The sequence below is a fragment of the Pseudorasbora parva genome, chromosome 2, assembly GCF_024679245.1.
Source record: "Pseudorasbora parva isolate DD20220531a chromosome 2, ASM2467924v1, whole genome shotgun sequence".
NCBI lineage: Eukaryota > Metazoa > Chordata > Actinopteri > Cypriniformes > Gobionidae > Pseudorasbora > Pseudorasbora parva.
In genome coordinates this window covers 62,567,257-62,591,849 of record NC_090173.1, presented here as the reverse complement: position 1 = coordinate 62,591,849, position 24,593 = coordinate 62,567,257, and the positions used below count along the sequence as shown (strand labels likewise).

Genomic DNA, 24,593 nt, shown 5'->3' with positions numbered 1-24,593 from the left:
ACTCTACCTACCAATCTCTTCATTGAAAAACAAGCTCTCTAATTCAGTGACATTCCACAATTTATACAGACACTTCATATTTATTTATATAATAGATGTTCTGTTGGCTTCTTTGAAGCGATATGACTCATGAGGCCGTACCTGCAAATGGGAAGCCTGTTTGCGACGAGCAGCAGTTGCGCTGATCGGGTGCGACGCCTCCTTCCGCAACTCCTCGTTAGTATAGTGGACAGTATCTCCGCCTGTCACGCGGAAGACCGGGGTTCGATTCCCCGACGGGGAGGTCTAGTCCTTTACTGCTGCCCAAAGACCCATTCAAAAGTTATTGCTCCATTTACAAGTGACACAAAGAGCTGGCCAGGGGCCCCGGGCGACAGTTTTGAGCAAAAGAATTGCGTTGGTTGGAATCGATCCCGGGTCAACTTCTTGGAAGGCAGCTATGCTCACCACTATACCACCAACGCAGGCATTTTGCTTGTTTGCTGAACGCCACCTTACGCGGCCAATGCTCCCAACACATTATCAGTGACTGTGTGCAGAGGAACTGAAACTCTGTCTGTTTGGACTCGCAACTGAAAAAAATGCATTAACCTATGGACTCTACCTACCAATCTCTTCATTGAAAAACAAGCTCTCTAATTCAGTGACATTCCACAATTTATACAGACACTTCATATTTATTTATATAATAGATGTTCTGTTGGCTTCTTTGAAGCGATATGACTCATGAGGCCGTACCTGCAAATGGGAAGCCTGTTTGCGGCGAGCAGCAGTTGCGCTGATCGGGTGCGACGCCAGCCTTCTGCAACTCCTCGTTAGTATAGTGGACAGTATCTCCGCCTGTCACGCGGAAGACCGGGGTTCGATTCCCCGACGGGGAGGTCTAGTCCTTTACTGCTGCCCAAAGACCCATTCAAAAGTTATTGCTCCATTTACAAGTGACACAAAGAGCTGGCCAGGGGCCCCGGGCGACAGTTTTGAGCAAAAGAATTGCGTTGGTCGGGAATCGAACACGGGTCAACTTCTTGGAAGGCAGCTATGCTCACCACTATACCACCAACGCAGGCATTTTGCTTGTTTGCCCAACGCCACCTTACGCGGTCAATGCTCCCAACACATTATCAGTGACTGTGTGCAGAGGAACTGAAACTCTGTCTGTTTGGACTCGCAACTGAAAAAAATGCATTAACCTATGGACTCTACCTACCAATCTCTTCATTGAAAAACAAGCTCTCTAATTCAGTGACATTCCTCAATTTATACAGACACTTTATATTTAATTATATATTACATGTTCTGTTGGCTTCTCTTTGCTTCTTTGAAGCGATATGACTCATGAGGCCGTACCTGCAATTGGGAAGGATGTTTGCGGCGAGCAGCAGTTGCGCTGATCGGGTGCGACGCCAGCCTTCTGCAACTCCTCGTTAGTATAGTGGACAGTATCTCCGCCTGTCACGCGGAAGACCGGGGTTCGATTCCCCGACGGGGAGGTCTAGTACTTTACTGCTGCCCAAAGACCCATTCAAAAGTTATTGCTCCATTTACAAGTGACACAAAGAGCTGGCCAGGGGCCCCGGGCGACAGTTTTGAGCAAAAGAATTGCGTTGGTCGGGAATCGAACCCGGGTCAACTGCTTGGAAGGCAGCTATGCTCACCACTATACCACCAACGCAGGCATTTTGCTTGTTTGCTGAACGCCACCTTAGGCGGTCAATGCTCCCAACACATTTTCAGCGACTGTGTGCAGAGGAACTGAAACTCTGTCTGTTTGGACTCGCAACTGAAAAAAATGCATTAACCTATGGACTCTACCTACCAATCTCTTCATTGAAAAACAAGCTCTCTAATTCAGTGACATTCCACAATTTATACAGACACTTCATATTTATTTATATAATAGATGTTCTGTTGGCTTCTTTGAAGCGATATGACTCATGAGGCCGTACCTGCAAATGGGAAGCCTGTTTGCGACGAGCAGCAGTTGCGCTGATCGGGTGCGACGCCTCCTTCCGCAACTCCTCGTTAGTATAGTGGACAGTATCTCCGCCTGTCACGCGGAAGACCGGGGTTCGATTCCCCGACGGGGAGGTCTAATTCTTTACTGCTGCCCAAAGACCCGTTCAAAAGTTATTGCTCCATTTACAAGTGACACAAAGAGCTGGCCAGGGGCCCCGGGCGACAGTTTTGAGCAAAAGAATTGCGTTGGCCAGGAATCGAACCCGGGTCAACTGCTTGGAAGGCAGCTATGGTCACCACTATACCACCATCGCAGGCATTTTGCTTGTTTGCTGAACGCCACCTTAGGCGGTCAATGCTCCCAAAACATTTTCAGCGACTGTGTGCAGAGGAACTGAAACTCTGTCTGTTTGGACTCGCAACTGAAAAAAATGCATTAACCTATGGACTCTACCTACCAATCTCTTCATTGAAAAAGAAGCTCTCTAATTCAGTGACATTCCACAATTTATACAGACACTTCATATTTATTTATATAATAGATGTTCTGTTGGCTTCTTTGAAGCGATATGACTCATGAGGCCGTACCTGCAATTGGGAAGGATGTTTGCGGCGAGCTGCAGTTGCGCTGATCGGGTGCGACGCCAGCCTTCTGCAACTCCTCGTTAGTATAGTGGACAGTATCTCCGCCTGTCACGCGGAAGACCGGGGTTCGATTCCCCGACGGGGAGGTCTAGTCCTTTACTGCTGCCCAAAGACCCATTCAAAAGTTATTGCTCCATTTACAAGTGACACAAAGAGCTGGCCAGGGGCCCCGGGCGACAGTTTTGAGCAAAAGAATTGCGTTGGTCGGGAATCGAACCCGGGTCAACTGCTTGGAAGGCAGCTATGCTCACCACTATACCACCAACGCAGGCATTTTGCTTGTTTGCTGAACGCCACCTTAGGCGGTCAATGCTCCCAACACATTTTCAGCGACTGTGTGCAGAGGAACTGAAACTCTGTCTGTTTGGACTCGCAACTGAAAAAAATGCATTAACCTATGGACTCTACCTACCAATCTCTTCATTGAAAAACAAGCTCTCTAATTCAGTGACATTCCACAATTTATACAGACACTTCATATTTATTTATATAATAGATGTTCTGTTGGCTTCTTTGAAGCGATATGACTCATGAGGCCGTACCTGCAAATGGGAAGCCTGTTTGCGACGAGCAGCAGTTGCGCTGATCGGGTGCGACGCCAGCCTTCTGCAACTCCTCGTTAGTATAGTGGACAGTATCTCCGCCTGTCACGCGGAAGACCGGGGTTCGATTCCCCGACGGGGAGGTCTAGTCCTTTACTGCTGCCCAAAGACCCATTCAAAAGTTATTGCTCCATTTACAAGTGACACAAAGAGCTGGCCAGGGGCCCCGGGCGACAGTTTTGAGCAAAAGAATTGCGTTGGTCGGGAATCGAACCCGGGTCAACTTCTTGGAAGGCAGCTATGCTCACCACTATACCACCAACGCAGGCGTTTTGCTTGTTTGCCCAACGCCACCTTACGCGGTCAATGCTCCCAACACATTATCAGTGACTGTGTGCAGAGGAACTGAAACTCTGTCTGTTTGGACTCGCAACTGAAAAAAATGCATTAACCTATGGACTCTACCTACAAATCTCTTCATTGAAAAACAAGCTCTCTAATTCAGTGACATTCCTCAATTTATACAGACACTTTATATTTAATTATATATTACATGTTCTGTTGGCTTCTCTTTGCTTCTGTGAAGCGATATGACTCATGAGGCCGTACCTGCAAATGGGAAGCCTGTTTGCGGCGAGCAGCAGTTGCGCTGATCGGGTGCGACGCCAGCCTTCCGCAACTCCTCGTTAGTATAGTGGACAGTATCTCCGCCTGTCACGCGGAAGACCGGGGTTCGATTCCCCGACGGGGAGGTCTAATTCTTTACTGCTGCCCAAAGACCCATTCAAAAGTTATTGCTCCAGCTACAAGTGACACAAAGAGTTGGCCAGGGCCCCGGGAGACATTTTTGAGCAAAAGAATTGAGTTGGCCGGGAATCGAACCCGGGTCAACTGCTTGGAAGGCAGCTATGCTTACCACTATACCACCAACGCAGGCATTTTGCTTGTTTGCTGAACGCCACCTTAGGCGGTCAATGCTCCCAACACATTTTCAGCGACTGTGTGCAGAGGAACTGAAACTCTGTCTGTTTGGACTCGCAACTGAAAAAAATGCATTAACCTATGGACTCTACCTACCAATCTCTTCATTGAAAAACAAGCTCTCTAATTCAGTGACATTCCACAATTTATACAGACACTTCATATTTATTTATATAATAGATGTTCTGTTGGCTTCTTTGAAGCGATATGACTCATGAGGCCGTACCTGCAAATGGGAAGGATGTTTGCGGCGAGCAGCAGTTGCGCTGATCGGGTGCGACGCCAGCCTTCTGCAACTCCTCGTTAGTATAGTGGACAGTATCTCCGCCTGTCACGCGGAAGACCGGGGTTCGATTCCCCGACGGGGAGGTCTAGTCCTTTACTTCTGCCCAAAGACCCATTCAAAAGTTATTGCTCCATTTACAAGTGACACAAAGAGCTGGCCAGGGGCCCCGGGCGACAGTTTTGAGCAAAAGAATTGCGTTGGTCGGGAATCGAACCCGGGTCATCTGCTTGGAAGGCAGCTATGCTCACCACTATACCACCAACGCAGGCATTTTGCTTGTTTGCTGAACGCCACCTTACGCGGTCAATGCTCCCAACACATTATCAGTGACTGTGTGCAGAGGAACTGAAACTCTGTCTGTTTGGACCAGCAACTGAAAAAAATGCATTAACCTATGGACCTGACCTACAAATCTCTTCATTGAAAAACAAGCTCTCTAATTCAGTGACATTCCTCAATTTATACAGACACTTTATATTTAATTATATATTACAAGTTCTGTTGGCTTCTTTGAAGCGATATGACTCATGAGGCCGTACCTGCAAATGGGAAGGATGTTTGCGGCGAGCAGCAGTTGCGCTGATCGGGTGCGACGCCAGCCTTCTGCAACTCCTCGTTAGTATAGTGGACAGTATCTCCGCCTGTCACGCGGAAGACCGGGGTTCGATTCCCCGACGGGGAGGTCTAGTCCTTTACTGCTGCCCAAAGACCCATTCAAAAGTTATTGCTCCATTTACAAGTGACACAAAGAGCTGGCCAGGGACCCCGGGCGACAGTTTTGAGCAAAAGAATTGCGTTGGTTGGAATCGAACCCGGGTCAACTTCTTGGAAGGCAGCTATGCTCACCACTATACCACCAACGCAGGCATTTTGCTTGTTTGCTGAACGCCACCTTACGCGGCCAATGCTCCCAACACATTATCAGTGACTGTGTGCAGAGGAACTGAAACTCTGTCTGTTTGGACTCGCAACTGAAAAAAATGCATTAACCTATGGACTCTACCTACCAATCTCTTCATTGAAAAACAAGCTCTCTAATTCAGTGACATTCCACAATTTATACAGACACTTCATATTTATTTATATAATAGATGTTCTGTTGGCTTCTTTGAAGCGATATGACTCATGAGGCCGTACCTGCAAATGGGAAGCCTGTTTGCGGCGAGCAGCAGTTGCGCTGATCGGGTGCGACGCCAGCCTTCTGCAACTCCTCGTTAGTATAGTGGACAGTATCTCCGCCTGTCACGCGGAAGACCGGGGTTCGATTCCCCGACGGGGAGGTCTAGTCCTTTACTGCTGCCCAAAGACCCATTCAAAAGTTATTGCTCCATTTACAAGTGACACAAAGAGCTGGCCAGGGGCCCCGGGCGACAGTTTTGAGCAAAAGAATTGCGTTGGTCGGGAATCGAACCCAGGTCAACTTCTTGGAAGGCAGCTATGCTCACCACTATACCACCAACGCAGGCATTTTGCTTGTTTGCCCAACGCCACCTTACGCGGTCAATGCTCCCAACACATTATCAGTGACTGTGTGCAGAGGAACTGAAACTCTGTCTGTTTGGACTCGCAACTGAAAAAAATGCATTAACCTATGGACTCTACCTACCAATCTCTTCATTGAAAAACAAGCTCTCTAATTCAGTGACATTCCACAATTTATACAGACACTTCATATTTATTTATATAATAGATGTTCTGTTGGCTTCTTTGAAGCGATATGACTCATGAGGTCGTACCTGCAAATGGGAAGGATGTTTGCGGCGAGCAGCAGTTGCGCTGATCGGGTGCGACGCCAGCCTTCTGCAACTCCTCGTTAGTATAGTGGACAGTATCTCCGCCTGTCACGCGGAAGACCGGGGTTCGATTCCCCGACGGGGAGGTCTAGTCCTTTACTGCTGCCCAAAGACCCATTCAAAAGTTATTGCTCCATTTACAAGTGACACAAAGAGCTGGCCAGGGACCCCGGGCGACAGTTTTGAGCAAAAGAATTGTGTTGGCCGGGAATCAAACCCGGGTCAACTGCTTGGAAGGCAGCTATGCTCACCACTATACCACCAACGCAGGCATTTTGCTTGTTTGCTGAACGCCACCTTAGGCGGTCAATGCTCCCAACACATTATCAGCGACTGTGTGCAGAGGAACTGAAACTCTGTCTGTTTGGACTCGCAACTGAAAAAAATGCATTAACCTATGGACTCTACCTACCAATCTCTTCATTGAAAAACAAGCTCTCTAATTCAGTGACATTCCACAATTTATACAGACACTTCATATTTATTTATATAATAGATGTTCTGTTGGCTTCTTTGAAGCGATATGACTCATGAGGCCGTACCTGCAAATGGGAAGCCTGTTTGCGACGAGCAGCAGTTGCGCTGATCGGGTGCAACGCCTCCTTCCGCAACTCCTCGTTAGTATAGTGGACAGTATCTCCGCCTGTCACGTGGAAGACCGGGGTTCGATTCCCCGACGGGGAGGTCTAATTCTTTACTGCTGCCCAAAGACCCATTCAAAAGTTATTGCTCCAGCTACAAGTGACACAAAGAGCTGGCCAGGGTCCCGGGAGACATTTTTGAGCAAAAGAATTGCGTTGGCCGGGAATCGAACCCGGGTCAACTGCTTGGAAGGCAGCTATGCTCACCACTATACCACCAACGCAGGCATTTTGCTTGTTTGCTGAACGCCACCTTACGCGGTCAATGCTCCCAACACATTATCAGTGACTGTGTGCAGAGGAACTGAAACTCTGTCTGTTTGGACCAGCAACTGAAAAAAATGCATTAACCTATGGACCTGACCTACCAATCTCTTCATTGAAAAACAAGCTCCCTAATTCAGTGACATTCCTCAATTTATACAGACACTTTATATTTATTTATATAATAGATGTTCTGTTGGCTTCTTTGAAGCGATATGACTCATGAGGCCGTACCTGCAAATGGGAAGGATGTTTGCGGCGAGCAGCAGTTGCGCTGATCGGGTGCGACGCCAGCCTTCTGCAACTCCTCGTTAGTATAGTGGACAGTATCTCCGCCTGTCACGCGGAAGACCGGGGTTTGATTCCCCGACGGGGAGGTCTAGTCCTTTACTGCTGCCCAAAGACCCATTCAAAAGTTATTGCTCCATTTACAAGTGACACAAAGAGCTGGCCAGGGACCCCGGGCGACAGTTTTGAGCAAAAGAATTGTGTTGGCCGGGAATCAAACCCGGGTCAACTGCTTGGAAGGCAGCTATGCTCACCACTATACCACCAACGCAGGCATTTTGCTTGTTTGCTGAACGCCACCTTAGGCGGTCAATGCTCCCAACACATTATCAGCGACTGTGTGCAGAGGAACTGAAACTCTGTCTGTTTGGACTCGCAACTGAAAAAAATGCATTAACCTATGGACTCTACCTACCAATCTCTTCATTGAAAAACAAGCTCTCTAATTCAGTGACATTCCACAATTTATACAGACACTTCATATTTATTTATATAATAGATGTTCTGTTGGCTTCTTTGAAGCGATATGACTCATGAGGCCGTACCTGCAAATGGGAAGCCTGTTTGCGACGAGCAGCAGTTGCGCTGATCGGGTGCAACGCCTCCTTCCGCAACTCCTCGTTAGTATAGTGGACAGTATCTCCGCCTGTCACGTGGAAGACCGGGGTTCGATTCCCCGACGGGGAGGTCTAATTCTTTACTGCTGCCCAAAGACCCATTCAAAAGTTATTGCTCCAGCTACAAGTGACACAAAGAGCTGGCCAGGGTCCCGGGAGACATTTTTGAGCAAAAGAATTGCGTTGGCCGGGAATCGAACCCGGGTCAACTGCTTGGAAGGCAGCTATGCTCACCACTATACCACCAACGCAGGCATTTTGCTTGTTTGCTGAACGCCACCTTACGCGGTCAATGCTCCCAACACATTATCAGTGACTGTGTGCAGAGGAACTGAAACTCTGTCTGTTTGGACCAGCAACTGAAAAAAATGCATTAACCTATGGACCTGACCTACCAATCTCTTCATTGAAAAACAAGCTCCCTAATTCAGTGACATTCCTCAATTTATACAGACACTTTATATTTATTTATATAATAGATGTTCTGTTGGCTTCTTTGAAGCGATATGACTCATGAGGCCGTACCTGCAAATGGGAAGGATGTTTGCGGCGAGCAGCAGTTGCGCTGATCGGGTGCGACGCCAGCCTTCTGCAACTCCTCGTTAGTATAGTGGACAGTATCTCCGCCTGTCACGCGGAAGACCGGGGTTCGATTCCCCGACGGGGAGGTCTAGTCCTTTACTGCTGCCCAAAGACCCATTCAAAAGTTATTGCTCCATTTACAAGTGACACAAAGAGCTGGCCAGGGGCCCCGGGCGACAGTTTTGAGCAAAAGAATTGTGTTGGCCGGGAATCAAACCCGGGTCAACTGCTTGGAAGGCAGCTATGCTCACCACTATAACACCAACGCAGGCATTTTGCTTGTTTGCTGAACGCCACCTTAGGCGGTCAATGCTCCCAACACATTATCAGCGACTGTGTGCAGAGGAACTGAAACTCTGTCTGTTTGGACTCGCAACTGAAAAAAATGCATTAACCTATGGACTCTACCTACCAATCTCTTCATTGAAAAACAAGCTCTCTAATTCAGTGACATTCCACAATTTATACAGACACTTCATATTTATTTATATAATAGATGTTCTGTTGGCTTCTTTGAAGCGATATGACTCATGAGGCCGTACCTGCAAATGGGAAGCCTGTTTGCGACGAGCAGCAGTTGCGCTGATCGGGTGCGACGCCTCCTTCCGCAACTCCTCGTTAGTATAGTGGACAGTATCTCCGCCTGTCACGTGGAAGACCGGGGTTCGATTCCCCGACGGGGAGGTCTAATTCTTTACTGCTGCCCAAAGACCCATTCAAAAGTTATTGCTCCAGCTACAAGTGACACAAAGAGCTGGCCATGGTCCCGGGAGACATTTTTGAGCAAAAGAATTGCGTTGGCCGGGAATCGAACCCGGGTCAACCGCTTGGAAGGCAGCTATGCTCACCACTATACCACCAACGCAGGCATTTTGCTTGTTTGCTGAACGCCACCTTACGCGGTCAATGCTCCCAACACATTATCAGTGACTGTGTGCAGAGGAACTGAAACTCTGTTTGTTTGGACCAGCAACTGAAAAAAATGCATTAACCTATGGACCTGACCTACCAATCTCTTCATTGAAAAACAAGCTCCCTAATTCAGTGACATTCCTCAATTTATACAGACACTTTATATTTATTTATATAATAGATGTTCTGTTGGCTTCTTTGAAGCGATATGACTCATGAGGCCGTACCTGCAAATGGGAAGGATGTTTGCGGCGAGCAGCAGTTGCGCTGATCGGGTGCGACGCCAACCTTCTGCAACTCCTCGTTAGTATAGTGGACAGTATCTCCGCCTGTCACGCGGAAGACCGGGGTTCGATTCCCCGACGGGGAGGTCTAGTCCTTTACTGCTGCCCAAAGACCCATTCAAAAGTTATTGCTCCATTTACAAGTGACACAAAGAGCTGGCCAGGGGCCCCGGGCGACAGTTTTGAGCAAAAGAATTGCGTTGGTCGGGAATCGAACCCGGGTCAACTGCTTGGAAGGCAGCTATGCTCACCACTATACCACCAACGCAGGCATTTTGCTTGTTTGCTGAACGCCACCTTAGGCGGTCAATGCTCCCAACACATTTTCAGCGACTGTGTGCAGAGGAACTGAAACTCTGTCTGTTTGGACTCGCAACTGAAAAAAATGCATTAACCTATGGACTCTACCTACCAATCTCTTCATTGAAAAACAAGCTCTCTAATTCAGTGACATTCCACAATTTATACAGACACTTCATATTTATTTATATAATAGATGTTCTGTTGGCTTCTTTGAAGCGATATGACTCATGAGGCCGTACCTGCAAATGGGAAGCCTGTTTGCGACGAGCAGCAGTTGCGCTGATCGGGTGCGACGCCTCCTTCCGCAACTCCTCGTTAGTATAGTGGACAGTATCTCCGCCTGTCACGCGGAAGACCGGGGTTCGATTCCCCGACGGGGAGGTCTAGTCCTTTACTGCTGCCCAAAGACCCATTCAAAAGTTATTGCTCCATTTACAAGTGACACAAAGAGCTGGCCAGGGGCCCCGGGCGACAGTTTTGAGCAAAAGAATTGCGTTGGTTGGAATCGAACCCGGGTCAACTGCTTGGAAGGCAGCTATGCTCACCACTATACCACCAACGCAGGCATTTTGCTTGTTTGCTGAACGCCACCTTACGCGGCCAATGCTCCCAACACATTATCAGTGACTGTGTGCAGAGGAACTGAAACTCTGTCTGTTTGGACTCGCAACTGAAAAAAATGCATTAACCTATGGACTCTACCTACCAATCTCTTCATTGAAAAACAAGCTCTCTAATTCAGTGACATTCCACAATTTATACAGACACTTCATATTTATTTATCTAATAGATGTTCTGTTGGCTTCTTTGAAGCGATATGACTCATGAGGCCGTACCTGCAAATGGGAAGCCTGTTTGCGGCGAGCAGCAGTTGCGCTGATCGGGTGCGACGCCAGCCTTCTGCAACTCCTCGTTAGTATAGTGGACAGTATCTCCGCCTGTCACGCGGAAGACCGGGGTTCGATTCCCCGACGGGGAGGTCTAGTCCTTTACTGCTGCCCAAAGACCCATTCAAAAGTTATTGCTCCATTTACAAGTGACACAAAGAGCTGGCCAGGGGCCCCGGGCGACAGTTTTGAGCAAAAGAATTACGTTGGTCGGGAATCGAACCCGGGTCAACTTCTTGGAAGGCAGCTATGCTCACCACTATACCACCAACGCAGGCATTTTGCTTGTTTGCCCAACGCCACCTTACGCGGTCAATGCTCCCAACACATTATCAGTGACTGTGTGCAGAGGAACTGAAACTCTGTCTGTTTGGACTCGCAACTGAAAAAAATGCATTAACCTATGGACTCTACCTACCAATCTCTTCATTGAAAAACAAGCTCTCTAATTCAGTGACATTCCTCAATTTATACAGACACTTTATATTTAATTATATATTACATGTTCTGTTGGCTTCTCTTTGCTTCTTTGAAGCGATATGACTCATGAGGCCGTACCTGCAATTGGGAAGGATGTTTGCGGCGAGCAGCAGTTGCGCTGATCGGGTGCGACGCCAGCCTTCTGCAACTCCTCGTTAGTATAGTGGACAGTATCTCCGCCTGTCACGCGGAAGACCGGGGTTCGATTCCCCGACGGGGAGGTCTAGTACTTTACTGCTGCCCAAAGACCCATTCAAAAGTTATTGCTCCATTTACAAGTGACACAAAGAGCTGGCCAGGGGCCCCGGGCGACAGTTTTGAGCAAAAGAATTGCGTTGGTCGGGAATCGAACCCGGGTCAACTGCTTGGAAGGCAGCTATGCTCACCACTATACCACCAACGCAGGCATTTTGCTTGTTTGCTGAACGCCACCTTAGGCGGTCAATGCTCCCAACACATTTTCAGCGACTGTGTGCAGAGGAACTGAAACTCTGTCTGTTTGGACTCGCAACTGAAAAAAATGCATTAACCTATGGACTCTACCTACCAATCTCTTCATTGAAAAACAAGCTCTCTAATTCAGTGACATTCCACAATTTATACAGACACTTCATATTTATTTATATAATAGATGTTCTGTTGGCTTCTTTGAAGCGATATGACTCATGAGGCCGTACCTGCAAATGGGAAGCCTGTTTGCGACGAGCAGCAGTTGCGCTGATCGGGTGCGACGCCTCCTTCCGCAACTCCTCGTTAGTATAGTGGACAGTATCTCCGCCTGTCACGCGGAAGACCGGGGTTCGATTCCCCGACGGGGAGGTCTAGTCCTTTACTGCTGCCCAAAGACCCATTCAAAAGTTATTGCTCCATTTACAAGTGACACAAAGAGCTGGCCAGGGGCCCCGGGCGACAGTTTTGAGCAAAAGAATTGCGTTGGCCGGGAATCGAACCCGGGTCAACTGCTTGGAAGGCAGCTATGCTCACCACTATACCACCAACGCAGGCATTTTGCTTGTTTGCTGAACGCCACCTTACGCGGTCAATGCTCCCAACACATTATCAGTGACTGTGTGCAGAGGAACTGAAACTCTGTCTGTTTGGACCAGCAACTGAAAAAAATGCATTAACCTATGGACCTGACCTACAAATCTCTTCATTGAAAAACAAGCTCTCTAATTCAGTGACATTCCTCAATTTATACAGACACTTTATATTTAATTATATATTACATGTTCTGTTGGCTTCTCTTTGCTTCTGTGAAGCGATATGACTCATGAGGCCGTACCTGCAAATGGGAAGCCTGTTTGCGGCGAGCAGCAGTTGCGCTGATCGGGTGCGACGCCAGCCTTCCGCAACTCCTCGTTAGTATAGTGGACAGTATCTCCGCCTGTCACGCGGAAGACCGGGGTTCGATTCCCCGACGGGGAGGTCTAATTCTTTACTGCTGCCCAAAGACCCGTTCAAAAGTTATTGCTCCATTTACAAGTGACACAAAGAGCTGGCCAGGGGCCCCGGGCGACAGTTTTGAGCAAAAGAATTGCGTTGGCCAGGAATCGAACCCGGGTCAACTGCTTGGAAGGCAGCTATGGTCACCACTATACCACCATCGCAGGCATTTTGCTTGTTTGCTGAACGCCACCTTACGCGGTCAATGCTCCCAACACATTATCAGTGACTGTGTGCAGAGGAACTGAAACTCTGTCTGTTTGGACCAGCAACTGAAAAAAATGCATTAACCTATGGACCTGACCTACAAATCTCTTCATTGAAAAACAAGCTCTCTAATTCAGTGACATTCCTCAATTTATACAGACACTTTATATTCGATTCCCCGACGGGGAGGTCTAGTCCTTTACTGCTGCCCAAAGACCCATTCAAAAGTTATTGCTCCATTTACAAGTGACACAAAGAGCTGGCCAGGGGCCCCGGGCGACAGTTTTGAGCAAAAGAATTGCGTTGGCCGGGAATCGAACCCGGGTCAACTGCTTGGAAGGCAGCTATGCTCACCACTATACCACCAACGCAGGCATTTTGCTTGTTTGCTGAACGCCACCTTACGCGGTCAATGCTCCCAACACATTATCAGTGACTGTGTGCAGAGGAACTGAAACTCTGTCTGTTTGGACCAGCAACTGAAAAAAATGCATTAACCTATGGACCTGACCTACAAATCTCTTCATTGAAAAACAAGCTCTCTAATTCAGTGACATTCCTCAATTTATACAGACACTTTATATTTAATTATATATTACATGTTCTGTTGGCTTCTCTTTGCTTCTGTGAAGCGATATGACTCATGAGGCCGTACCTGCAAATGGGAAGCCTGTTTGCGGCGAGCAGCAGTTGCGCTGATCGGGTGCGACGCCAGCCTTCCGCAACTCCTCGTTAGTATAGTGGACAGTATCTCCGCCTGTCACGCGGAAGACCGGGGTTCGATTCCCCGACGGGGAGGTCTAATTCTTTACTGCTGCCCAAAGACCCGTTCAAAAGTTATTGCTCCATTTACAAGTGACACAAAGAGCTGGCCAGGGGCCCCGGGCGACAGTTTTGAGCAAAAGAATTGCGTTGGCCAGGAATCGAACCCGGGTCAACTGCTTGGAAGGCAGCTATGGTCACCACTATACCACCATCGCAGGCATTTTGCTTGTTTGCTGAACGCCACCTTACGCGGTCAATGCTCCCAACACATTATCAGTGACTGTGTGCAGAGGAACTGAAACTCTGTCTGTTTGGACCAGCAACTGAAAAAAATGCATTAACCTATGGACCTGACCTACAAATCTCTTCATTGAAAAACAAGCTCTCTAATTCAGTGACATTCCTCAATTTATACAGACACTTTATATTTAATTATATATTACATGTTCTGTTGGCTTCTCTTTGCTTCTGTGAAGCGATATGACTCATGAGGCCGTACCTGCAATTGGGAAGGATGTTTGCGGCGAGCAGCAGTTGCGCTGATCGGGTGCGACGCCAGCCTTCTGCAACTCCTCGTTAGTATAGTGGACAGTATCTCCGCCTGTCACGCGGAAGACCGAGGTTCGATTCCCCGACGGGGAGGTCTAATTCTTTACTGCTGCCCAAAGACCCATTCAAAAGTTATTGCTCCAGCTACAAGTGACACAAAGAGTTGGCCAGGGTCCCGGGAGACATTTTTGAGCAAAAGAATTGCGTTGGCCGGGAATCGAACCCTGGTCAACTGCTCGGAAGGCAGCTATGCTCACCACTATACCACCAACGCAGGCATTTTGCTTGTTTTCTGAACGCCACCTTAGGCGGTCAATGCTCCCAACACATTTTCAGCGACTGTGTGCAGAGTAACTGAAACTCTGTCTGTTTGGACTCGCAACTGCAAAAAATGCATTAACCTATGGACTCTACCTACCAATCTCTTCATTGAAAAACAAGCTCTCTAATTCAGTGACATTCCACAATTTATACAGACATTTCATATTTATTTATATAATAGATGTTCTGTTGGCTTCTTTGAAGCGATATGACTCATGAGGCCGTACCTGCAAATGGGAAGGATGTTTGCGGCGAGCAGCAGTTGCGCTGATCGGGTGCGACGCCAGCCTTCTGCAACTCCTCGTTAGTATAGTGGACAGTATCTCCGCCTGTCACGCGGAAGACCGGGGTTCGATTCCCCGACGGGGAGGTCTAGTCCTTTACTGCTGCCCAAAGACCCATTCAAAAGTTATTGCTCCATTTACAAGTAACACAAAGAGCTGGCCAGGGGCCCCGGGCGACAGTTTTGAGCAAAAGAATTGTGTTGGCCGGGAATCAAACCCGGGTCAACTGCTTGGAAGGCAGCTATGCTCACCACTATACCACCAACGCAGGCATTTTGCTTGTTTGCTGAACGCCACCTTAGGCGGTCAATGCTCCCAACACATTATCAGCGACTGTGTGCAGAGGAACTGAAACTCTGTCTGTTTGGACTCGCAACTGAAAAAAATGCATTAACCTATGGACTCTACCTACCAATCTCTTCATTGAAAAACAAGCTCTCTAATTCAGTGACATTCCACAATTTATACAGACACTTCATATTTATTTATATAATAGATGTTCTGTTGGCTTCTTTGAAGCGATATGACTCATGAGGCCGTACCTGCAAATGGGAAGCCTGTTTGCGACGAGCAGCAGTTGCGCTGATCGGGTGCGACGCCTCCTTCCGCAACTCCTCGTTAGTATAGTGGACAGTATCTCCGCCTGTCATGTGGAAGACCGGGGTTCGATTCCCCGACGGGGAGGTCTAATTCTTTACTGCTGCCCAAAGACCCATTCAAAAGTTATTGCTCCAGCTACAAGTGACACAAAGAGCTGGCCAGGGTCCCGGGAGACATTTTTGAGCAAAAGAATTGCGTTGGCCGGGAATCGAACCCGGGTCAACTGCTTGGAAGGCAGCTATGCTCACCACTATACCACCAACGCAGGCATTTTGCTTGTTTGCTGAACGCCACCTTACGCGGTCAATGCTCCCAACACATTTTCAGCGACTGTGTGCAGAGGAACTGAAACTCTGTCTGTTTGGACTCGCAACTGAAAAAAATGCATTAACCTATGGACTCTACCTACCAATCTCTTCATTGAAAAACAAGCTCTCTAATTCAGTGACATTCCACAATTTATACAGACACTTCATATTTATTTATATAATAGATGTTCTGTTGGCTTCTTTGAAGCGATATGACTCATGAGGCCGTACCTGCAAATGGGAAGCCTGTTTGCGACGAGCAGCAGTTGCGCTGATCGGGTGCGACGCCTCCTTCCGCAACTCCTCGTTAGTATAGTGGACAGTATCTCCGCCTGTCACGTGGAAGACCGGGGTTTGATTCCCCGACGGGGAGGTCTAATTCTTTACTGCTGCCCAAAGACCCATTCAAAAGTTATTGCTCTAGCTACAAGTGACACAAAGAGCTGGCCATGGTCCCGGGAGACATTTTTGAGCAAAAGAATTGCGTTGGCCGGGAATCGAACCCGGGTCAACCGCTTGGAAGGCAGCTATGCTCACCACTATACCACCAACGCAGGCATTTTGCTTGTTTGCTGAACGCCACCTTACGCGGTCAATGCTCCCAACACATTATCAGTGACTGTGTGCAGAGGAACTGAAACTCTGTTTGTTTGGACCAGCAACTGAAAAAAATGCATTAACCTATGGACCTGACCTACCAATCTCTTCATTGAAAAACAAGCTCCCTAATTCAGTGACATTCCTCAATTTATACAGACACTTTATATTTATTTATATAATAGATGTTCTGTTGGCTTCTTTGAAGCGATATGACTCATGAGGCCGTACCTGCAAATGGGAAGGATGTTTGCGGCGAGCAGCAGTTGCGCTGATCGGGTGCGACGCCAGCCTTCTGCAACTCCTCGTTAGTATAGTGGACAGTATCTCCGCCTGTCACGCGGAAGACCGGGGTTCGATTCCCCGACGGGGAGGTCTAGTCCTTTACTGCTGCCCAAAGACCCATTCAAAAGTTATTGCTCCATTTACAAGTGACACAAAGAGCTGGCCAGGGGCCCCGGGCGACAGTTTTGAGCAAAAGAATTGCGTTGGTCGGGAATCGAACCCGGGTCAACTGCTTGGAAGGCAGCTATGCTCACCACTATACCACCAACACAGGCATTATGCTTGTTTGCTGAACGCCACCTTAGGCGGTCAATGCTCCCAACACATTTTCAGCGACTGTGTGCAGAGGAACTGAAACTCTGTCTGTTTGGACTCGCAACTGAAAAAAATGCATTAACCTATGGACTCTACCTACCAATCTCTTCATTGAAAAACAAGCTCTCTAATTCAGTGACATTCCACAATTTATACAGACACTTCATATTTATTTATATAATAGATGTTCTGTTGGCTTCTTTGAAGCGATATGACTCATGAGGCCGTACCTGCAAATGGGAAGCCTGTTTGCGACGAGCAGCAGTTGTGCTGATCGGGTGCGACGCCTCCTTCCGCAACTCCTCGTTAGTATAGTGGACAGTATCTCCGCCTGTCACGCGGAAGACCGGGGTTCGATTCCCCGACGGGGAGGTCTAGTCCTTTACTGCTGCCCAAAGACCCATTCAAAAGTTATTGCTCCATTTACAAGTGACACAAAGAGCTGGCCAGGGGCCCCGGGCGACAGTTTTGAGCAAAAGAATTGCGTTGGCCGGGAATCGAACCCGGGTCAACTGCTTGGAAGGCAGCTATGCTCACCACTATACCACCAACGCAGGCATTTTGCTTGTTTGCTGAACGCCACCTTACGCGGTCAATGCTCCCAACACATTATCAGTGACTGTGTGCAGAGGAACTGAAACTCTGTCTGTTTGGACCAGCAACTGAAAAAAATGCATTAACCTATGGACCTGACCTACAAATCTCTTCATTGAAAAACAAGCTCTCTAATTCAGTGACATTCCTCAATTTATACAGACACTTTATATTTAATTATACATTACATGTTCTGTTGGCTTCTCTTTGCTTCTGTGAAGCGATATGACTCATGAGGCCGTACCTGCAAATGGGAAGCCTGTTTGCGGCGAGCAGCAGTTGCGCTGATCGGGTGCGACGCCAGCCTTCCGCAACTCCTCGTTAGTATAGTGGACAGTATCTCCGCCTGTCACGCGGAAGACCGGGGTTCGATTCCCCGACGGGGAGGTCTAATTCTTTACTGCTGCCCAAAGACCCGTTCAAAAGTTATTGCTCCATTTACAAGTGACACAAAGAGCTGGCCAGGGGCCCCGGGCGACAGTTTTGAGCAAAAGAATTGCGTTGGCCAGGAATCGAACCCGGGTCAACTGCTTGGAAGGCAGCTATGGTCACCACTATACCACCATCGCAGGCATTTTGCTTGTTTGCTGAACGCCACCTTACGCGGTCAATGCTCCCAACACATTATCAGTGACTGTGTGCAGAGGAACTGAAACTCTGTCTGTTTGGACCAGCAACTGAAAAAAATGCATTAACCTATGGACCTGACCTACAAATCTCTTCATTGAAAAACAAGCTCTCTAATTCAGTGACATTCCTCAATTTATACAGACACTTTATATTTAATTATATATTACATGTTCTGTTGGCTTCTCTTTGCTTCTGTGAAGCGATATGACTCATGAGGCCGTACCTGCAAATGGGAAGCCTGTTTGCGGCGAGCAGCAGTTGCGCTGATCGGGTGCGACGCCAGCCTTCCGCAACTCCTCGTTAGTATAGTGGACAGTATCTCCGCCTGTCACGCGGAAGACCGGGGTTCGATTCCCCGACGGGGAGGTCTAATTCTTTACTGCTGCCCAAAGACCCGTTCAAAAGTTATTGCTCCATTTACAAGTGACACAAAGAGCTGGCCAGGGGCCCCGGGCGACAGTTTTGAGCAAAAGAATTGCGTTGGCCAGGAATCGAACCCGGGTCAACTGCTTGGAAGGCAGCTATGGTCACCACTATACCACCATCGCAGGCATTTTGCTTGTTTGCTGAACGCCACCTTAGGCGGTCAATGCTCCCAAAACATTTTCAGCGACTGTGTGCAGAGGAACTGAAACTCTGTCTGTTTGGACTCGCAACTGAAAAAAATGCATTAACCTATGGACTCTACCTACCAATTTCTTCATTGAAAAAGAAGCTCTCTAATTCAGTGACATTCCACAATTTATACAGACACTTCATATTTATTTATATAATAGATGTTCTGTTGGCTTCTTTGAAGCGATATGACTCATGAGGCCGTACCTGCAATTGGGAAGGATGTTTGCGGCGAGCAGCAGTTGCGCTGATCGGGTGCGACGCCAGCCTTCTGCAACTCCTCGTTAGTATAGTGGACAGTATCTCCGCCTGTCACGCGGAAGACCGGGGTTCGATTCCCCGACGGGGAGGTCTAGTCCTTTACTGCTGCCCAAAGACCCATTTAAAAGTTATTGCTCCATTTACAAGTGACACAAAGAGCTGGCCAGGGGCCCCGGGCGACAGTTTTGAGCAAAAGAATTGCGTTGGTCGGGAATCGAACCCGGGTCAACTGCTTGGAAGGCAGCTATGCTCACCACTATACCACCAACGCAGGCATTTTGCTTGTTTGCTGAACGCCACCTTAGGCGGTCAATGCTCCCAACACATTTTCAGCGACTGTGTGCAGAGGAACTGAAACTCTGTCTGTTTGGACTCGCAACTGAAAAAAATGCATTAACCTATGGACTCTACCTACCAATCTCTTCATTGAAAAACAAGCTCTCTAATTCAGTGACATTCCACAATTTATACAGACACTTCATATTTATTTATATAATAGATGTTCTGTTGGCTTCTTTGAAGCGATATGACTCATGAGGCCGTACCTGCAAATGGGAAGCCTGTTTGCGACGAGCAGCAGTTGCGCTGATCGGGTGCGACGCCTCCTTCCGCAACTCCTCGTTAGTATAGTGGACAGTATCTCCGCCTGTCACGCGGAAGACCGGGGTTCGATTCCCCGACGGGGAGGTCTAGTCCTTTACTGCTGCCCAAAGACCCATTCAAAAGTTATTGCTCCATTTACAAGTGACACAAAGAGCTGGCCAGGGGCCCCGGGCGACAGTTTTGAGCAAAAGAATTGCGTTGGCCGGGAATCGAACCCGGGTCAACTGCTTGGAAGGCAGCTATGCTCACCACTATACCACCAACGCAGGCATTTTGCTTGTTTGCTGAACGCCACCTTACGCGGTCAATGCTCCCAACACATTATCAGTGACTGTGTGCAGAGGAACTGAAACTCTGTCTGTTTGGACCAGCAACTGAAAAAAATGCATTAACCTATGGACCTGACCTACAAATCTCTTCATTGAAAAACAAGCTCTCTAATTCAGTGACATTCCTCAATTTATACAGACACTTTATATTTAATTATATATTACATGTTCTGTTGGCTTCTCTTTGCTTCTGTGAAGCGATATGACTCATGAGGCCGTACCTGCAAATGGGAAGCCTGTTTGCGGCGAGCAGCAGTTGCGCTGATCGGGTGCGACGCCAGCCTTCCGCAACTCCTCGTTAGTATAGTGGACAGTATCTCCGCCTGTCACGCGGAAGACCGGGGTTCGATTCCCCGACGGGGAGGTCTAATTCTTTACTGCTGCCCAAAGACCCGTTCAAAAGTTATTGCTCCATTTACAAGTGACACAAAGAGCTGGCCAGGGGCCCCGGGCGACAGTTTTGAGCAAAAGAATTGCGTTGGCCAGGAATCGAACCCGGGTCAACTGCTTGGAAGGCAGCTATGGTCACCACTATACCACCATCGCAGGCATTTTGCTTGTTTGCTGAACGCCACCTTACGCGGTCAATGCTCCCAACACATTATCAGTGACTGTGTGCAGAGGAACTGAAACTCTGTCTGTTTGGACCAGCAACTGAAAAAAATGCATTAACCTATGGACCTGACCTACAAATCTCTTCATTGAAAAACAAGCTCTCTAATTCAGTGACATTCCTCAATTTATACAGACACTTTATATTTAATTATATATTACATGTTCTGTTGGCTTCTCTTTGCTTCTGTGAAGCGATATGACTCATGAGGCCGTACCTGCAAATGGGAAGCCTGTTTGCGGCGAGCAGCAGTTGCGCTGATCGGGTGCGACGCCAGCCTTCCGCAACTCCTCGTTAGTATAGTGGACAGTATCTCCGCCTGTCACGCGGAAGACCGGGGTTCGATTCCCCGACGGGGAGGTCTAATTCTTTACTGCTGCCCAAAGACCCGTTCAAAAGTTATTGCTCCATTTACAAGTGACACAAAGAGCTGGCCAGGGGCCCCGGGCGACAGTTTTGAGCAAAAGAATTGCGTTGGCCAGGAATCGAACCCGGGTCAACTGCTTGGAAGGCAGCTATGGTCACCACTATACCACCATCGCAGGCATTTTGCTTGTTTGCTGAACGCCACCTTAGGCGGTCAATGCTCCCAAAACATTTTCAGCGAATGTGTGCAGAGGAACTGAAACTCTGTCTGTTTGGACTCGCAACTGAAAAAAATGCATTAACCTATGGACTCTACCTACCAATCTCTTCATTGAAAAAGAAGCTCTCTAATTCAGTGACATTCCACAATTTATACAGACACTTCATATTTATTTATATAATAGATGTTCTGTTGGCTTCTTTGAAGCGATATGACTCATGAGGCCGTACCTGCAATTGGGAAGGATGTTTGCGGCGAGCAGCAGTTGCGCTGATCGGGTGCGACGCCAGCCTTCTGCAACTCCTCGTTAGTATAGTGGACAGTATCTCCGCCTGTCACGCGGAAGACCGAGGTTCGATTCCCCGACGGGGAGGTCTAATTCTTTACTGCTGCCCAAAGACCCATTCAAAAGTTATTGCTCCAGCTACAAGTGACACAAAGAGTTGGCCAGGGTCCCGGGAGACATTTTTGAGCAAAAGAATTGCGTTGGCCGGGAATCGAACCCGGGTCAACTGCTTGGAAGGCAGCTATGCTCACCACTATACCACCAACGCAGGCATTTTGCTTGTTTTCTGAACGCCACCTTAGGCGGTCAATGCTCCCAACACATTTTCAGCGACTGTGTGCAGAGGAACTGAAACTCTGTCTGTTTGGACTCGCAACTGAAAAAAATGCATTAACCTATGGACTCTACCTACCAATCTCTTCATTGAAAAACAAGCTCTCTAATTCAGTGACATTCCACAATTTATACAGACACTTCATATTTATTTATATAATAGATGTTCTGTTGGCTTCTTTGAAGCGATATGACTCATGAGGCCGTACCTGCAAATGGGAAGGATGTTTGCGGCGAGCAGCAGTTGCGCTGATCGGGTGCGACGCCAGCCTTCTGCAACTCCTCGTTAGTATAGTGGACAGTATCTCCGCCTGTCACGCGGAAGACCGGGGTTCGATTCCCCGACGGGGAGGTCTAGTCCTTTACTGCTGCCCAAAGACCCATTCAAAAGTTATTGCTCCATTTACAAGTAACACAAAGAGCTGGCCAGGGGCCCCGGGCGACAGTTTTGAGCAAAAGAATTGTGTTGGCCGGGAATCAAACCCGGGTCAACTGCTTGGAAGGCAGCTATGCTCACCACTATACCACCAACGCAGGCATTTTGCTTGTTTGCTGAACGCCACCTTAGGCGGTCAATGCTCCCAACACATTATCAGCGACTGTGTGCAGAGGAACTGAAACTCTGTCTGTTTGGACTCGCAACTGAAAAAAATGCATTAACCTATGGACTCTACCTACCAATCTCTTCATTGAAAAACAAGCTCACTAATTCAGTGACATTCCACAATTTATACAGACACTTCATATTTATTTATATAATAGATGTTCTGTTGGCTTCTTTGAAGCGATATGACTCATGAGGCCGTACCTGCAAATGGGAAGCCTGTTTGCGACGAGCAGCAGTTGCGCTGATCGGGTGCGACGCCTCCTTCCGCAACTCCTCGTTAGTATAGTGGACAGTATCTCCGCCTGTCATGTGGAAGACCGGGGTTCGATTCCCCGACGGGGAGGTCTAATTCTTTACTGCTGCCCAAAGACCCATTCAAAAGTTATTGCTCCAGCTACAAGTGACACAAAGAGCTGGCCAGGGTCCCGGGAGACATTTTTGAGCAAAAGAATTGCGTTGGCCGGGGAATCGAACCCGGGTCAACTGCTTGGAAGGCAGCTATGCTCACCACTATACCACCAACGCAGGCATTTTGCTTGTTTGCTGAACGCCACCTTAGGCGGTCAATGCTCCCAACACATTTTCAGCGACTGTGTCCAGAGGAACTGAAACTCTGTCTGTTTGGACTCGCAACTGAAAAAAATGCATTAACCTATGGACTCTACCTACAAATCTCTTCATTGAAAAACAAGCTCTCTAATTCAGTGACATTCCACAATTTATACAGACACTTCATATTTATTTATATAATAGATGTTCTGTTGGCTTCTTTGAAGCGATATGACTCATGAGGCCGTACCTGCAAATGGGAAGGATGTTTGCGGCGAGCAGCAGTTGCGCTGATCGGGTGCGACGCCAGCCTTCTGCAACTCCTCGTTAGTATAGTGGACAGTATCTCCGCCTGTCACGCGGAAGACCGGGGTTCGATTCCCCGACGGGGAGGTCTAGTCCTTTACTGCTGCCCAAAGACCCATTCAAAAGTTATTGCTCCATTTACAAGTGACACAAAGAGCTGGCCAGGGGCCCCGGGCGACAGTTTTGAGCAAAAGAATTGTGTTGGCCGGGAATCAAACCCGGGTCAACTGCTTGGAAGGCAGCTATGCTCACCACTATACCACCAACGCAGGCATTTTGCTTGTTTGCTGAACGCCACCTTAGGCGGTCAATGCTCCCAACACATTATCAGCGACTGTGTGCAGAGGAACTGAAACTCTGTCTGTTTGGACTCGCAACTGAAAAAAAATGCATTAACCTATGGACTCTACCTACCAATCTCTTCATTGAAAAACAAGCTCTCTAATTCAGTGACATTCCACAATTTATACAGACACTTCATATTTATTTATATAATAGATGTTCTGTTGGCTTCTTTGAAGCGATATGACTCATGAGGCCGTACCTGCAAATGGGAAGCCTGTTTGCGACGAGCAGCAGTTGCGCTGATCGGGTGCGACGCCTCCTTCCGCAACTCCTCGTTAGTATAGTGGACAGTATCTCCGCCTGTCACGCGGAAGACCGGGGTTCGATTCCCCGACGGGGAGGTCTAATTCTTTACTGCTGCCCAAAGACCCATTCAAAAGTTATTGCTCCAGCTACAAGTGACACAAAGAGCTGGCCAGGGTCCCGGGAGACATTTTTGAGCAAAAGAATTGCGTTGGCCGGGAATCGAACCCGGGTCAACTGCTTGGAAGGCAGCTATGCTCACCACTATACCACCAACGCAGGCATTTTGCTTGTTTGCTGAACGCCACCTTAGGCGGTCAATGCTCCCAACACATTTTCAGCGACTGTGTCCAGAGGAACTGAAACTCTGTCTGTTTGGACTCGCAACTGAAAAAAATGCATTAACCTATGGACTCTACCTACCAATCTCTTCATTGAAAAACAAGCTCTCTAATTCAGTGACATTCCACAATTTATACAGACACTTCATATTTATTTATATAATAGATGTTCTGTTGGCTTCTTTGAAGCGATATGACTCATGAGGTCGTACCT

At 48.0% G+C, this 24,593-nt stretch overlaps 40 non-coding genes across 40 annotated transcripts; 31 read left to right on the top strand and 9 right to left on the bottom strand.

Moving 5' to 3' along the window:
* The first annotated feature begins 211 nt into the window (after nt 1-211).
* On the top strand, nt 212-283 carry trnad-guc (transfer RNA aspartic acid (anticodon GUC)). Its single transcript has one exon. It is a non-coding gene; the product is annotated as a tRNA-Asp (tRNA).
* Nucleotides 284-809: 526 nt separating this feature from the next.
* Nucleotides 810-881, top strand: trnad-guc (transfer RNA aspartic acid (anticodon GUC)). Its single transcript has one exon. It is a non-coding gene; the product is annotated as a tRNA-Asp (tRNA).
* A 537-nt stretch (nt 882-1,418) lies between these two features.
* On the top strand, nt 1,419-1,490 carry trnad-guc (transfer RNA aspartic acid (anticodon GUC)). Its single transcript has one exon. It is a non-coding gene; the product is annotated as a tRNA-Asp (tRNA).
* Nucleotides 1,491-2,016: 526 nt separating this feature from the next.
* Nucleotides 2,017-2,088, top strand: trnad-guc (transfer RNA aspartic acid (anticodon GUC)). Its single transcript has one exon. It is a non-coding gene; the product is annotated as a tRNA-Asp (tRNA).
* A 527-nt stretch (nt 2,089-2,615) lies between these two features.
* Nucleotides 2,616-2,687, top strand: trnad-guc (transfer RNA aspartic acid (anticodon GUC)). Its single transcript has one exon. It is a non-coding gene; the product is annotated as a tRNA-Asp (tRNA).
* A 527-nt stretch (nt 2,688-3,214) lies between these two features.
* trnad-guc (transfer RNA aspartic acid (anticodon GUC)) lies at nt 3,215-3,286 on the top strand. Its single transcript has one exon. It is a non-coding gene; the product is annotated as a tRNA-Asp (tRNA).
* A 537-nt stretch (nt 3,287-3,823) lies between these two features.
* trnad-guc (transfer RNA aspartic acid (anticodon GUC)) lies at nt 3,824-3,895 on the top strand. Its single transcript has one exon. It is a non-coding gene; the product is annotated as a tRNA-Asp (tRNA).
* A 526-nt stretch (nt 3,896-4,421) lies between these two features.
* On the top strand, nt 4,422-4,493 carry trnad-guc (transfer RNA aspartic acid (anticodon GUC)). The gene has a single exon. It is a non-coding gene; the product is annotated as a tRNA-Asp (tRNA).
* Nucleotides 4,494-5,020: 527 nt separating this feature from the next.
* trnad-guc (transfer RNA aspartic acid (anticodon GUC)) lies at nt 5,021-5,092 on the top strand. The gene has a single exon. It is a non-coding gene; the product is annotated as a tRNA-Asp (tRNA).
* A 526-nt stretch (nt 5,093-5,618) lies between these two features.
* trnad-guc (transfer RNA aspartic acid (anticodon GUC)) lies at nt 5,619-5,690 on the top strand. Its single transcript has one exon. It is a non-coding gene; the product is annotated as a tRNA-Asp (tRNA).
* A 527-nt stretch (nt 5,691-6,217) lies between these two features.
* On the top strand, nt 6,218-6,289 carry trnad-guc (transfer RNA aspartic acid (anticodon GUC)). Its single transcript has one exon. It is a non-coding gene; the product is annotated as a tRNA-Asp (tRNA).
* Nucleotides 6,290-6,996: 707 nt separating this feature from the next.
* trnag-ucc (transfer RNA glycine (anticodon UCC)) lies at nt 6,997-7,068 on the bottom strand. Its single transcript has one exon. It is a non-coding gene; the product is annotated as a tRNA-Gly (tRNA).
* Nucleotides 7,069-8,192: 1,124 nt separating this feature from the next.
* Nucleotides 8,193-8,264, bottom strand: trnag-ucc (transfer RNA glycine (anticodon UCC)). The gene has a single exon. It is a non-coding gene; the product is annotated as a tRNA-Gly (tRNA).
* Nucleotides 8,265-8,609: 345 nt separating this feature from the next.
* Nucleotides 8,610-8,681, top strand: trnad-guc (transfer RNA aspartic acid (anticodon GUC)). Its single transcript has one exon. It is a non-coding gene; the product is annotated as a tRNA-Asp (tRNA).
* Nucleotides 8,682-9,805: 1,124 nt separating this feature from the next.
* On the top strand, nt 9,806-9,877 carry trnad-guc (transfer RNA aspartic acid (anticodon GUC)). The gene has a single exon. It is a non-coding gene; the product is annotated as a tRNA-Asp (tRNA).
* Nucleotides 9,878-10,403: 526 nt separating this feature from the next.
* trnad-guc (transfer RNA aspartic acid (anticodon GUC)) lies at nt 10,404-10,475 on the top strand. The gene has a single exon. It is a non-coding gene; the product is annotated as a tRNA-Asp (tRNA).
* Nucleotides 10,476-11,001: 526 nt separating this feature from the next.
* Nucleotides 11,002-11,073, top strand: trnad-guc (transfer RNA aspartic acid (anticodon GUC)). Its single transcript has one exon. It is a non-coding gene; the product is annotated as a tRNA-Asp (tRNA).
* A 537-nt stretch (nt 11,074-11,610) lies between these two features.
* On the top strand, nt 11,611-11,682 carry trnad-guc (transfer RNA aspartic acid (anticodon GUC)). Its single transcript has one exon. It is a non-coding gene; the product is annotated as a tRNA-Asp (tRNA).
* A 526-nt stretch (nt 11,683-12,208) lies between these two features.
* trnad-guc (transfer RNA aspartic acid (anticodon GUC)) lies at nt 12,209-12,280 on the top strand. The gene has a single exon. It is a non-coding gene; the product is annotated as a tRNA-Asp (tRNA).
* A 110-nt stretch (nt 12,281-12,390) lies between these two features.
* trnag-ucc (transfer RNA glycine (anticodon UCC)) lies at nt 12,391-12,462 on the bottom strand. Its single transcript has one exon. It is a non-coding gene; the product is annotated as a tRNA-Gly (tRNA).
* Nucleotides 12,463-12,817: 355 nt separating this feature from the next.
* Nucleotides 12,818-12,889, top strand: trnad-guc (transfer RNA aspartic acid (anticodon GUC)). Its single transcript has one exon. It is a non-coding gene; the product is annotated as a tRNA-Asp (tRNA).
* Nucleotides 12,890-13,413: 524 nt separating this feature from the next.
* On the bottom strand, nt 13,414-13,485 carry trnag-ucc (transfer RNA glycine (anticodon UCC)). Its single transcript has one exon. It is a non-coding gene; the product is annotated as a tRNA-Gly (tRNA).
* A 355-nt stretch (nt 13,486-13,840) lies between these two features.
* Nucleotides 13,841-13,912, top strand: trnad-guc (transfer RNA aspartic acid (anticodon GUC)). The gene has a single exon. It is a non-coding gene; the product is annotated as a tRNA-Asp (tRNA).
* Nucleotides 13,913-15,047: 1,135 nt separating this feature from the next.
* On the top strand, nt 15,048-15,119 carry trnad-guc (transfer RNA aspartic acid (anticodon GUC)). Its single transcript has one exon. It is a non-coding gene; the product is annotated as a tRNA-Asp (tRNA).
* Nucleotides 15,120-15,826: 707 nt separating this feature from the next.
* On the bottom strand, nt 15,827-15,898 carry trnag-ucc (transfer RNA glycine (anticodon UCC)). The gene has a single exon. It is a non-coding gene; the product is annotated as a tRNA-Gly (tRNA).
* Nucleotides 15,899-16,840: 942 nt separating this feature from the next.
* Nucleotides 16,841-16,912, top strand: trnad-guc (transfer RNA aspartic acid (anticodon GUC)). The gene has a single exon. It is a non-coding gene; the product is annotated as a tRNA-Asp (tRNA).
* A 526-nt stretch (nt 16,913-17,438) lies between these two features.
* Nucleotides 17,439-17,510, top strand: trnad-guc (transfer RNA aspartic acid (anticodon GUC)). Its single transcript has one exon. It is a non-coding gene; the product is annotated as a tRNA-Asp (tRNA).
* Nucleotides 17,511-17,620: 110 nt separating this feature from the next.
* Nucleotides 17,621-17,692, bottom strand: trnag-ucc (transfer RNA glycine (anticodon UCC)). Its single transcript has one exon. It is a non-coding gene; the product is annotated as a tRNA-Gly (tRNA).
* A 355-nt stretch (nt 17,693-18,047) lies between these two features.
* On the top strand, nt 18,048-18,119 carry trnad-guc (transfer RNA aspartic acid (anticodon GUC)). The gene has a single exon. It is a non-coding gene; the product is annotated as a tRNA-Asp (tRNA).
* A 537-nt stretch (nt 18,120-18,656) lies between these two features.
* Nucleotides 18,657-18,728, top strand: trnad-guc (transfer RNA aspartic acid (anticodon GUC)). Its single transcript has one exon. It is a non-coding gene; the product is annotated as a tRNA-Asp (tRNA).
* Nucleotides 18,729-19,255: 527 nt separating this feature from the next.
* Nucleotides 19,256-19,327, top strand: trnad-guc (transfer RNA aspartic acid (anticodon GUC)). The gene has a single exon. It is a non-coding gene; the product is annotated as a tRNA-Asp (tRNA).
* Nucleotides 19,328-19,853: 526 nt separating this feature from the next.
* Nucleotides 19,854-19,925, top strand: trnad-guc (transfer RNA aspartic acid (anticodon GUC)). The gene has a single exon. It is a non-coding gene; the product is annotated as a tRNA-Asp (tRNA).
* Nucleotides 19,926-20,035: 110 nt separating this feature from the next.
* On the bottom strand, nt 20,036-20,107 carry trnag-ucc (transfer RNA glycine (anticodon UCC)). Its single transcript has one exon. It is a non-coding gene; the product is annotated as a tRNA-Gly (tRNA).
* Nucleotides 20,108-20,462: 355 nt separating this feature from the next.
* trnad-guc (transfer RNA aspartic acid (anticodon GUC)) lies at nt 20,463-20,534 on the top strand. Its single transcript has one exon. It is a non-coding gene; the product is annotated as a tRNA-Asp (tRNA).
* Nucleotides 20,535-21,071: 537 nt separating this feature from the next.
* Nucleotides 21,072-21,143, top strand: trnad-guc (transfer RNA aspartic acid (anticodon GUC)). Its single transcript has one exon. It is a non-coding gene; the product is annotated as a tRNA-Asp (tRNA).
* Nucleotides 21,144-21,851: 708 nt separating this feature from the next.
* Nucleotides 21,852-21,923, bottom strand: trnag-ucc (transfer RNA glycine (anticodon UCC)). Its single transcript has one exon. It is a non-coding gene; the product is annotated as a tRNA-Gly (tRNA).
* Nucleotides 21,924-22,268: 345 nt separating this feature from the next.
* Nucleotides 22,269-22,340, top strand: trnad-guc (transfer RNA aspartic acid (anticodon GUC)). The gene has a single exon. It is a non-coding gene; the product is annotated as a tRNA-Asp (tRNA).
* Nucleotides 22,341-23,465: 1,125 nt separating this feature from the next.
* trnad-guc (transfer RNA aspartic acid (anticodon GUC)) lies at nt 23,466-23,537 on the top strand. Its single transcript has one exon. It is a non-coding gene; the product is annotated as a tRNA-Asp (tRNA).
* Nucleotides 23,538-24,064: 527 nt separating this feature from the next.
* Nucleotides 24,065-24,136, top strand: trnad-guc (transfer RNA aspartic acid (anticodon GUC)). The gene has a single exon. It is a non-coding gene; the product is annotated as a tRNA-Asp (tRNA).
* Nucleotides 24,137-24,245: 109 nt separating this feature from the next.
* On the bottom strand, nt 24,246-24,317 carry trnag-ucc (transfer RNA glycine (anticodon UCC)). Its single transcript has one exon. It is a non-coding gene; the product is annotated as a tRNA-Gly (tRNA).
* Between the last annotated feature and the right edge of the window lie 276 nt (nt 24,318-24,593).